The sequence below is a fragment of the Pelophylax lessonae genome (genome assembly GCF_965119305.1).
Source record: "Pelophylax lessonae genome assembly, chromosome: 4".
Taxonomy (NCBI): domain Eukaryota; kingdom Metazoa; phylum Chordata; class Amphibia; order Anura; family Ranidae; genus Pelophylax; species Pelophylax lessonae.
Window position 1 is genome coordinate 570,291,599 of NC_138771.1, and position 12,668 is coordinate 570,304,266.

Genomic DNA, 12,668 nt, shown 5'->3' on the forward strand with positions numbered 1-12,668 from the left:
GGGATGAGTTCTGAGACTTTCCCCTTGTGACGATGGTCAAGGAGAGTTGCCAACCGAGAGTGATCCTTCTCCTTGATGCCACGTATTCTTGGGTCCTTTTGCAGGCTTTGAAGCATGAGGGAGCCCATGCACCTCAAGTGTGCAGAGGAATAAAAAGCAGACTCCTTGGGGTCACTGAGGATTACAGTATCTGGAACTGCCTCTCCTCTTGTGCGTTCTGTGGCATAGGAAGAATGGTGTCTGCATAAAGCGGGCCTTGAGGGTATAGGATGTCCTCCTCCTCCACCTTCCTCCCGCTGCTCTGCCTTGAGTGCCCTGTCCATAATGCTACGCTGAGTCTGCCTCAGCAGCAACACAACAGGGTTTGTTTCACTGATGCATGCATTGTCACGGCTCACCATCCTTGTGACCTCCTCAAATGGGGACAGTACAGTGCATGCATCCTTTATCAGCAGCCATTGGAGTGGGGAAAAAAAAGCTGAGCTGGCCAGAGCACGTCATTGTGCCATACTCACACAGGTACTTGTTGACAGCCCTCTGCTGCATGTGCAGCCGCTGCAGCATTGCCAAAGTCGAGTTCAACCTGGTGGGCATGTCACAAATTAGGCAGTTTACGGGCAGGTGCCATTTCCTCTGAATTTCAGCACTGGCTGTGTATGCCTGCCTGAAATGGCTACAGACTTTCCCGGCCTGCTTTAGCAGATCTTCCCACCTTGGGTACCTGTTTAGGGAATGCTGCACCACCAAATTGAGGACATGCACCAGACATGGCACATGTGTCAACTTTCCCTGTCTAAGGGTGGACAGGAGGTTTTTGCTATTATTGGACACCACCATTCCTGGCTCCAGCTGGTGTGGCGTGAACCACCTCTGGGCCTGCCCCTGCATAGCTGTAAGAATGTTTGCTCTGGTGTGGCTCCTGTCCCCTAGACACACCAACTGAAGCACTGCATGGCACCTTTCAGCCTCACTCATTGAATAGCCCCTTGAACGCTTAGGGGGTACTTGTGGTTCATAGGCCAATTCAGCAGAAGAGGGCATGGAGGAGAAGGATCATCACCACTAGCTGTATGGAGATGTGGTTCCACAACAAGCTGCAGCACTGAGTGTGGTCCTGCATCCTTCCGAATTGCAAGCAGAGTTACCCAGTGTGCTGTGAATGAAATATAGCATCCCTTACCATGCTTGCTGGGCCATGTGTCAGCAGTAATGTAGACTTTGCGGCTGATTGCCTTGCCCAACGATGCCACAACATTGCCTTCCACGTGATGGTGCACAGCTGGAATGGCCTTATGTGAAAAGAAATACCGACTGGGAACCTACCGTTGTAGTACAGCACATTCCACAAATTCACGGAAGGGGGCAGAGTCAACCAGACAGAAAGGGAGAGGTTGTAAAGCCAACATGTTTGAGAAGCTAGCATTTAGACGCTGGCCATGTGGGTGGCAGTGACTGTCATTTTTTTTTTTCGCTGCAGCAGATAGGGCAGAGAAATTTGCTGGCTATAGTCTACAGCTGATGGTGTGCTACTGGCAGACGTGCTGCAAGGACCTGCGACACCCTGGGCTGTACCATCATCCCTGTCAGTGGAGGATGCTGAGAGGTCATGAGGTATAGCGGGGATAGACTGAGGTGAGTAAGGAGGAGGAGCAGAATTGCGTCGCTTTTGTGTGGCTTTCAGGTGCTCTTGCCAACAGGCTGAGTGGTGGGAAGTTAAATGACTTGTCAAGCATGTGGTACCCAAATGGCTGGTGTTTTTGTCACGCTTGATGTGCTTGAGACAAAGTTTTCAAATTGCAACAGTGCAATCGGCTGCATATGTGCTAAAATAGGCCCAGACAGCTGAGCTGTGGGAAATGTACTGGGAGATAACAATGTGATGGAATAGGGTGGCTGCTCTCTACTCTTCCATGATGGCTGCCTCGTTTGGATTGTGTCTCACCCTCACTTTCCTCTTCTGCTCTATCCCGCACCCAGGTCGTGTCAGTGACCTCATCAGTATCTCCTCCATCCTCATAACTACTGGAGACAACTTGGCAATATACTGTGGCTGGGGGAACATGACTGCCAATTTGTGTACCAGTGTTCTCCCCTCTCTGTAGGCTCATCTTCCTACCTTCCACAATCTCAGAACCAACATCTGAATCAAGTAATGGCTGTGCATCATCAAGGAGCAAGTGGCTGATGCTGTGTTCAAATAACTCAGCTGACTCCTCCATGCCTGATGCTGGGCCTATGGCAGGAATAGCTGTGGACAAGGAGGCAGATTTAAACACTCTGGCAGCTGCAGTGGACTGCGCACTAGTCTCTGCTTGAGTGATGGAGGATGAGTAGGATGAGGATGGTTTAGTAAGCCAGTCCATCACCTCCTCTGCATGCTGTGGCTTGATAGCACGGGTAACATCACAAAACAAAAGAAATGATGCCCTGCCTGAGGACTGTACCACGTCCACCGTTGTCTGTGGACACATACGCTGCTGGCCCCCTCACAGTGCCATGGGAATGTCTGCCTCTCCTTGTTAGCCTCCCAGACATGATGGGAAGGTGCTCATTAACAAAATGTAATAAATGTGTACGCGGATGCACTTTAACCAATGGAAAGTAGTGTTTGGTGCACTTTAACCTGAGTACTCACTACACAGACACACTCCACCAACACACTACAGTATATTGCAGTAAAACTGCACTAACGTACAGAAATATACTGCGTTAAAGGTGCACTAATACACAGAAATATACTGCCTTAAATGTGCAGTAACACACTGAAATATACTCTGTTAAACTTGCACTGAAATATACTGTGCTAAACGGCTCGTAACGCACTGAAGTATACTGCGTTAAAAGTGCACTAATGCACAAAAATATACTGCGTTAAACGTGCAGTAACGCACAGAAATATACTGTGTTAAATGGCATGTAACGCACTGAAATATACTGCATTAAAGGTGCACTAACGCACAGAAATATACTGCGTTAAATGGCACGTAACGCACTGAAATATACTGCGTTAAACGCGCAGTAACGCACAGAAATATACTGTGTTAAATGTGCAGTAACGCACAGAAATATACTGCATTAAATGTGCAGTAATGCACAGAAATATACTGCGCTAAACGGCACATAATGCGCTGAAATATACTGTGTAAAACATGCACTAACGCAGAGAAATATACTGCGTTAACGGCATGTAACGCACTGAAATATACTGCGTTAAATGCGCACTAATACACTGAAATATTCTGTGTTAAATGGCACATAATACACTGAAATATACTGCGTTAAACATGCAGTAACGCACAAAAATATACTGCGGTAAATGTGCATTAACACACAGAAATATACTGCGTTAAATGTGCAGTAATGCACAGAAATATACTGCGTTAAATGTGCAATAACGCACAAATATACTGCATTACACGGCATGTAACGCACTAAAATATACTGCGTTAAACGTGCATGTAACGTACTGAACTGAAATATACTGCATTAAACAGCACACAACACACAGAAATATACTGCGTTAAACGTGCACTAATGCATAGAGATATATTGCGTTAAACATACATTAACGCACTGAAATATACTGCGTTAAGCATGCACTAACGCAGAGAAATATACTGGGTTAAACGGCACATAACACACTGAAACATACTGCGTTAAACGGCAAGTAGCGCTCGGATATATACTGCGTTAAACATGCAGTAGCGCACAGAAATATACTTTGTTAAACGTGCAGTAACAAACAACTATAATGCAGTAAACCTGCCCTGACAAAACAAACTGACACTAAAGTAAAAATGAATGATCAGGTCACTACACTCACACTGACTGAAATATCACTAGATTCACACTAAGTGCTATTCTGATTCTATTGTCAGTGTAGAATATCAGTTTAGTGTGAATCTAGTGATAGTTCAGTCAGTGTGAGTGTAGTGAGACCCTTCATTTTTACTTTAGTGTCACGCTGTAATAGCACTGAACAGAGCCCTGTTCTAGCTCTCTCTCACTTACACTACAAAAGGCCCCTATTGAAAGAATACTTTTATAGTGTGGGGTGAGACTAAGAGTAATGAGTCATGAATGGATAGAGTCATCATTACTTTCTCCAGTCATGACTCTGACAGTGCTCTGAGCCCTGATTGTGCAAAGCTTTCATTGCTTCAGCCAATCAGGGCTTCCAATGCACTGTGCGGCAGCTCATTGCATTGTGGTCAATCAGCAGGCCAAACAAACAGTCAAACACCCCGATAATTTGGGTGTTCATCGAACAGGTGAACAGCCAATGTTCGGCCCAAACTCATGCTCGGGCCAAACTGTTCACACATTCCTATTAGTATTTAGGATTGGAAAGAGGCAGACAAAATGGTCCTAATGCTGGTGACCCAGGCCAACAGTGAGCAAGAGGTCGGCCTGTAGTACCTCAGATTCTCTGAAAGAAAGTATTTATTAGTTAACTATGGCCCCCACTTGACCATGTTTCAGGAAAGAGTCTTGAATTCCATAATTGAACAGAGTCAACTCTCGCAATAGTTTGTACAATGTCCATTGTGTGGCCCCAAAAATAGTATAGGTTTGTTTAGGATATGCCAGTGGGATCGCTGGAATGGGAAGCTACTGTAGATAGTGGACTAATAAAGGCATTATGTTAGTCAGGCATGGCAATAGTCAGATGGTGAACCAAGTTCCACTGCCTTTTCCAGGAGTTAAGTACCACCAAATCAACAATTTGATTGCATTCTCATGATCCTTAAGGGAGGATGAGCTTTTGTTAATATTGGTGATAATCAATTGCCACTGCTGCACTATAAGAAGTAGTGGTGGGTAAATGAGATAAATTACATTAGTTATATTATACTTTACCACTACAATGCCAGTTTTAATCTCCTCCAACCCGTATATGGTTTTATTTAGAGTTAAACCTATTTGGTTCAGATTCTGCCTATTATAGTCCATGTTCTGCAAGTAATATTGAAAGTATATAAGAGTAGGATGGTAGCATGCTGCTTAACAGTCAGGTCACATGGCATGTTGTATTGTTCTCCCTGTCTAGGGTGTAGTGGGATTACCCTGCCAGCTATACAGCCTGTCTGAATCTTCTATTCAAATGCTGGTGATGAAGGGCAGAGGATTAAAGAAGAGGCTCTAGAGCAGGCATGTCAAGCTGGTGTGTTTTTTTTTTGGGTTATATTCAGCCCTCTCGCTCCTTCTTCGTGGTCTTCAGTGTTTTGAGAGTTTAACTTAAATGATGCCCCATCGGTTTTCTGGTTGGTAAAAGTTATACTTCTTTATGTAATTTTTGCAGGTCAATACTTAGGGCCCATTTACACTATTTGCATTTTAATGTACAGATTTCGTGCTCTAAAATGCATGTGTTGTTCCCTGTAATAACATTTCTATCTTAGCACTGCAGTTTTTAAAAAAAAAAAATACAGCATGTTCATTTTTTCCTGCATTGTAGTGTATTGGGAGGCTCAGAGATATTAATAGCATTGCATCAAAATGCATATAACATGTGGTTTGATGCGTTGGCAATAAGTGTTACCAAGGCATAATCAAGAACTGCTAATGCTATCCATGCCAAATCCTAAATTCAAAAACACATTGAAACACATATTAAAATGCATGTCAATGCAGATAGGAAATGCATATTGATGCATGATAATGTACCTGCCTAATGCTAGAAAAGTGTGCTGTAGGAACTTAAAAGAGAAGTAGGTTTTGTTTTTTTTTTTTTCCTTAAGGATCATACTTACCTAGGTGGATGCAGCATCAGTGTGAGGCTGCATCTGTACCCTGGCGCCTCGAACACTGAGAACCCAGCAATCTAACACCGCAGATCGCTCAGTTCTTACAGCTCCCCGAGCAGAGAGCTGGTGACTAACGTATTTCTTGTGTAGAAATCCAAAAACCCTACAAACACTTTTGGATGCCGCCATCTTGGATGCAAAGTCAGCAGCCCTAGCAGACCCAGGGCTGTCACTCCAAAAATACTCTAATATATTCTCCACTTCTTTCTCAGCAGTTACATAATTCATTTTGCATGCACCTGGGAACATACCAGGCTTACTTTAAAGAGAAAGTCTAGTGGGAGCAGCGCACTCTACAAGGAAAACCCAATTCAATAGGAAGACTCACTCACCCAGGCCCAGGCTCAGTCTGTCTATTCACACCAGAACAGGATATGCAGAAAGATGGAGCCCGCAACACTATAATCTGTATGCCTATTTATTGACTATACAAGAGTGAAAATAAAATGAAGAAGCTGACGCGCTTCGACAAGAGCCTTAGTTGTAGCAGATTTAAAACAATTGATACAAACATACCAAAGGCAGGCAGAACCATAATACAAATAGAAACTGAATCAAAAAAAATCATAATTTTAAATTCTGTATACAAAATAGTGTTATTGTACACAAAAAACGTGTCAGCTTCTTTGTTTTTTTTTTCGCTCTTGTGTAGTCAATAAATATGCATGCAGATTACAGTGTTGCTGGCTCCATCTTTCTGCATTACTTTAAAGAGATCCGGTCACCAACTTCAAAAATTCTAGGTAAAAGCACAGAAAATTAAAAAGTATTTTAAATATTTACTTAGAACATTTTTCCTTTCCATAAGCATGTTTTTATTTACTTAAAATGTGCCTCTGAATTTGGTAGCAAATTTGACTATTTCAGGGGAGTCTTTTCTCTAGCACGGCCCCCTCCCTAGTTTCATATTATATAGCCCTCTCCTCCCCTGGGAATGTTAATTACTCTTTGTGTTGGTCCAGCGGCTTCTCCCCTCATCTCACCTCCTTATATAATGGTTTAAGTAGCTTCCAGAAGAGAAGCAAAGGGGAAAACAAAAGACTGACAGCTCAGAGTCTGCTGAGGCTGGTGACATCAGATGCAAGATGGTGGCATCCAACAGCGGTCTTAGGGCATTTTACAGGTAGATAACATTCATAAAATATGTTAAATGTACATAATCTTATAGAAAAATGTTGTTGAATTGAATGGAAAGCAACAGAATCTCTTTAAAGTAATACTATTTATTTTATATCAAGTAGTCCTCTTCTTCTAAACTGTCCATTTTCCTCCTCATTTGAGGGTGTCTTACCGAATGGGCATGCTGGGCAGTTGCCCGGGGGACCCACTTGCCCGGGGGGCCACACCTGCCCAGCGACCCAGCCCCAGCCAAGTATTAGTCCCAACTCCTGTGTGCATCCCGCCGTCGAACTTAGCAGGTGGCAAGCACCTGTCGGCCCTATGCTGCTGTTAGGCCACTTGGGCCGTGGAGGGGGAGCCCACAACTGCAGGAATGCCTGCCTGCCTCCACAGAAACAGGCACACACAGGACAGTTGAGTCTGACTCCCATCCGTGTGTGTGTTCACCGGACCCAGCCGCCGAACTTGGAAGCTGTCATTAGCCTAGCACTGCTGTACCAATAAATATTGCCTTATCGATAATTTGCATTTGTATTCTTGTGGGTGATTGTGTAGGCAGGGCCTCAGAGCACTGCATTGCCCGGGGCGCTTTAATGCTCTTAAGATGGCACTGCCAGTCCCCATCCAGGGACACAGGGTGTAGTGATCTCCCCCTACTCACAATCCGTGAACACATCAATCTCCATCTTAATTTCCATCCATGGACACAGGTTTAAAGTGATTTACAGTGATATGTACTCTATTCCCTTTCCATGCACACACAGGGGCAGTGTTGAGGACACACTTCATTCCTGCACGGCATGAATATGGGGCAGTAATCTACCACTCTATACCTCATCCATGGACACTCACAGGGGACAGTGAACAGGATATACTTCATTTCTCCCTGAAGGTTTAGTATAGGGGGCCAATGATCCACCACTCTATTCCCCATCTATGAACATAGAGGGGGACAGGGCTCTCCGCCCTACTCCTTTTCCATAGATACACAGGGGGCAGTGATCAGGACTCACTTTATTGTTCCTTGCACAGTATGTATAGGATCCGGTGATTTAGTACCCCACTCTACACCCATGGACACACTTATCTATAAACCTATCCTTTAGGCCCCTCCCAATTTTAAAATGCAGTTTGGCCACACTCACTATATGGCTCGGCACATACATGATCAACCAGCCCCCTCTCCCCCCCCCCACACTCCATCCCCATTTAAGAAATACTAAAGAGGTTCCCAAAAGAGAAAATGGTTTTGATGTGCTGCAGAAGTAGGGAGGGAGATATGAATTCCTGAAGTATTCACATTTACTAGCACGTTTAAAGGTACACTACAAATCATTAATGGAAAAAAGAAATTCTACAAGAAAGTGGTTTGTGACAGGGTCTCTTTAGGTAGGTACAGCCCTCAGTAGATATAATGTGGATCCTAAAGATTAATTTCACTCAATGTGGCCCAGTGTTCCATTAGAGTGTACTATGCATGCTGTAGACAAAGTGTAGGTCAGATGCACATACAGTACAACATATATATATATATATATATATATATATATATATATATGTGTATATATGCTCCGCACACAGATCCTGGCTATTGACATGAAACTCCATGGCTTCATCTTCAATCCCGTTCTCGCACTATGTGGGGAAAAAAAATCAATGTCCTCTACAAGTAATTAAAACAAAATTGATTTCTTTTTTGCCATACAAAATCAAAAGTGACAAAATACTATAACGAGAACTTGCCACAACTGCATTTTCTGCCCTGGAATATGCTTGTATCATCTCTGTAATCCCAGGGTTGCTTGTATATGTATATATATATATATATATATATATGGCATATTAAAGGGTCAGTCCACCCAGAACTGATATTTTAGTTTTTGGTTGGTGCTGGAAAGATAACCTAAAAGGTTTTAATTAGTAACATTAAACAGCAGGAATACCCGAAACTCTCAGGTAGAAAGGAATCTGGAAATGTGGCCTGTCTACTGGGATATTCAATACAAATAAGAAGCCAGTTATCGGGTGGGCTGGCCCTCTAAAGCAAATTTGTTGGGGTGGGAAACATAATAGGAGCATCTAATGAGATAAACCAGTGTAATTACCCTCAATAATGGCATACCAAGAAAAAATGTTTAAAAGCTAGTTGCATAATAGGGACCTGTAGAGCCGAGGTCCTTATCAGGGTCAGATCTACAGATCTGTCTATTGCACATATCTAGGCTCTGAGGCTTTAAACAACAATATTATGAAACCTTTATGGAAATAAAAAGCATTGGACTTGCTTTATAAACTTCTATTACTTTCTCCACTATCCCAACACATTGAGGACATTAATGGGGAACGCCACTTTCCACTGCTGATCATTTATGAATTATATGTGGGGAGAGGGGTAGGGGGGAACAGGTATCAGTCACAGGACCGGCATAAGAAGAAAAAAAAAAGGGGGAAAAGAAGAAAGAGAGGAAGAAAAAAAGAGTGATAAGAAGAAAGAGTAGAAGATGGAGGGTCCATCCGGGGATCTACTGCCAACCAATTCTGGAATCAGCACCCCATGTCAGGGACCTGCAAATAGGTAAAATCGGGTGACCATATTTTGTCAAAGACAGGTTGTTTGTCTTGCAAGACACTAACCATTTTTTGTTTAGCATTATCCACATGAGTTTACGCTTCACTAAGGTTATGTCTATAACTGGGCTTTTCCGAACAGTTGCAATAGCAATTTTGGCCACCAGAAAAATGAAGTATATTAAGGCCTGTGTGTGTCTTGGGACATTTTCGACTGGTTTATTCAGTAGAGCAATACTTGCGTCTTTGGTAATATTGACTGACCTTACTGAAAAAAAGAGTTAACTCTCGGCATCTAGAATTTTTAACAGTGGGTCGGTAATGGCAACCCCCATATTTCTCCTAACTGACTTATGCTAGCCATACACCAGTGGAAAAATCATTTGAACACATTTTTGAAAAACGAAAACACGGTCATGGGAGCAAACGATCACACCATCATGTAATGACTGAATTTCGAGCAATAAATCATTCAGTGGACACAAATTAATCAGTTTCTTGTTTTGTTTTTTACTACTGGGTCAAATATGCGCAGTACCAACAGTTCAATATGTAATGAGCGGGAAACATGTTAAAGGAGTTGTAAAGTCAAAAGGTTTTTTTATCTTAATTATTAAAAAAGAATAGCACGCAAATGCAAAAGAAATTACTACCAAATCTGAAGAGAGTCCATAAATAAAAATGGGGGTTTGGTCCCACCATATGGCCATATCGTGCTCAAGCCCACTACTGCGTCAAAGTACCCCATTATCAGTGGGTCCTACACTATCCATGAAAAAGAGATGAATCCAGCCTTTCTAACCCTTGGAGATAATACTCCTTGCTGGGAGAGATGTGCAAATGCACTACAGGGGACTCCTCCTATATCCACTTTATGGTGGACATTGATTGAGTACAGGTGTGTGTGGGGGGTGGGGAGGGCTGCTAAACCTTGATAGTCTGGTCAGAAAGGCCATATGGTGGGACCAAACCCCCATTTTTATTTATGGACTCTCTTCAGATTTGGTAGTAATTTCTTTTGCATTTGCGCGCTATTCTTTTTTAATATATATGTCTTTTGGTTCATAGCTGCAGCAGCTTTGGAAATACATGGGTATGCTCCCCCAAATTTTTTGCCTGTTTATTATGTATTCGGTCTGACCAGACTATCGAGGTTGAGCAGCCCTCCCCACCCCCCACACACACCTGTACTCAATCAGTGTCCACCATCAAGTGGATATAGGAGGAGTCCCCTGTAGTGCATTTGCACATCTCTCCCAGCAAGGAGTATTAACTCCAAGGGTTAGAAAGGCTGGATTCATCTCTTTTTCATGGATAGTGTAGGACCCACTGATAATGGGGTACTTTGACGCAGTAGTGGGCTTGAGCACGATATGGCCATATGGTGGGACCAAACCCCCATTTTTATTTATGGACTCTCTTCAGATTTGGTAGTAATTTCTTTTGCATTTGCGCGCTATTCTTTTTTAATATATATGTCTTTTGGTTCATAGCTGCAGCAGCTTTGGAAATACATGGGTATGCTCCCCCAAATTTTTTGCCTGTTTATCTTAACCACTTAAGCCCCGGAGGATTTGGCTGCTAAACGACCAGAGGGTATTTTGCGATTCGGCACTGCGTGACTTTAACGGACAATTGCGCGGTCGTGCGACGCTGTACCTAAACGAATTTGGCGTCCTTTTTTTCCCACAAACAGAGCTTTCTTTTGGCGGTATTTGATCACCTGTGCGATTTTTTGATCACGCGCTATAAACAAAAAAAGAGCGTAAATTTTGCAAAAATAGCAATATTTTTCCCTTTTTTTTATATGAAATTCCCCCAAAAAAAAATGTAAAAATCAAAATTTTTTAATATTTTCGGCCAATTTGTTTTATGCTACCTATGTTTGGTAAAAAAAATCGCAAAAAGCGTATTTTGATTGGTTTGCGCAAAAGTTATTGCGTTTACTAACAAAGGGAAAGATTTTTGTCATTTTTGTTGTTTTTTTTTTTAACGCGTAATGGCGGCGATCTGCGATTTTTTTTGCAGTACTGCGACATTGCGGCGGAAAGATCGGACCCTTGACTGACATTTTTGACACTTTTGGGGTTACCAGTGACATTTCTACAGTAATCAGTGCTATATATATGCACTGTTACTGTAAAAATGCACTGGTAGTGAAGGGGTTAACTTTATTTGAGAGGGAGGGGCTGTGTGTGTCCCTAGGGGCGTGATTCTAACTGTGATTGGCTGTGGCTTCAACTGTATGCAGAGTGATCAATGGATCTACATAGTAGATCCATGTGATCAGCTCTCATACAGAGAGGAGAATGACAGGCAGCTTGTTCCTTTTTTTTTTTTTTTTTAAACTCAGCATTTTATTGTTTTCAAATACATTACATACTTATCTACAATATATCGATAACATTTACATCGCCACTTCACCCAGCCTCCCCCCGTCCCGGCAAAAAATAATCAAAACACATGATAAGACACACAAACAAAAAAAAAAAAAAAAAAAAAAAAACCCCTTCCTTGGAGGATACACACCATGTGATTCCCTTATGCCTTCTGCACAACAAACAAAAAAAGAAAAAAAAAAAAGAAAAAAAAAAAAAAAAAGAGAAAAAAAAAAAAAAAAAAACACTTCTTTATACCTTCTTTAATATCCATTAGTGCACTTTGACCTTCGACCCGACAGGGAGAAGGAAGTTTGTACTCTCCCACCCGTGGATAGGAACATAATATAACACACAAACATAAACAACAAAAACATAAGAGGAGGGGAGGTGGAACCCTTCCCTACTCCCCCCCATGTCGTATACCGTGAGCATTTCACTCAATTCGTGAGACCACACACCAAAACACGTTAATTAACCCCCCATTTCACCAGCCCACACAAATCCAAACTCATCTGTGAGAAAAAAAAAAAAAAAAAAAAAAAAAAAGAAAAAAACCCCACAAGCGCCGACACAGAAATAATTTCTCTTCGGCATAAGGAAGAAAGTCCTCCCCTTTCCTCTCCCCCTGTCCTTGACAGCGGGAGGGAAGAAGAAGAAAAAGAAAAAAAAAAAAAAGGGGGGGATGGGGGGAGAAAAATCCCCTTCCCGGACAAGACATACACAACATATATTCCGGATAACCCGCCTAATTGTCAAACCTCACATATCCATCTCCTCCACTGTCACACCCGGT